Here is a 316-nt window from a genome sequence, read left to right on the forward strand (position 1 = left end):
ATGTAATGACCAATATGGATCAGATTGAAACATTACTGAAATTAGCAAATATTGAAATAACCAAGGCAGAATACCATGATCATGAAAAACGTTCGACTATCTGCAATTAATTTCTGTTGTGCTGGAATACATCAAATATATACACAGTTACTGGCTACACAAACGTATTCGTTAAAATGTAACAAGCTGCATGTTAGTTTACGTTACAAAATGTAGATGGTTACATATTGGTGCCGGATGTGAAAAGCCGGCCGGTCTCTGCTTTAGTGTGCGGTTTTGCTATTGGTCCATTGCTCTTGCGGTTGAGAAATCTTAT

Source organism: Salmo trutta, chromosome 27, assembly GCF_901001165.1.
Source record: "Salmo trutta chromosome 27, fSalTru1.1, whole genome shotgun sequence".
Taxonomy (NCBI): Eukaryota; Metazoa; Chordata; class Actinopteri; order Salmoniformes; family Salmonidae; genus Salmo; species Salmo trutta.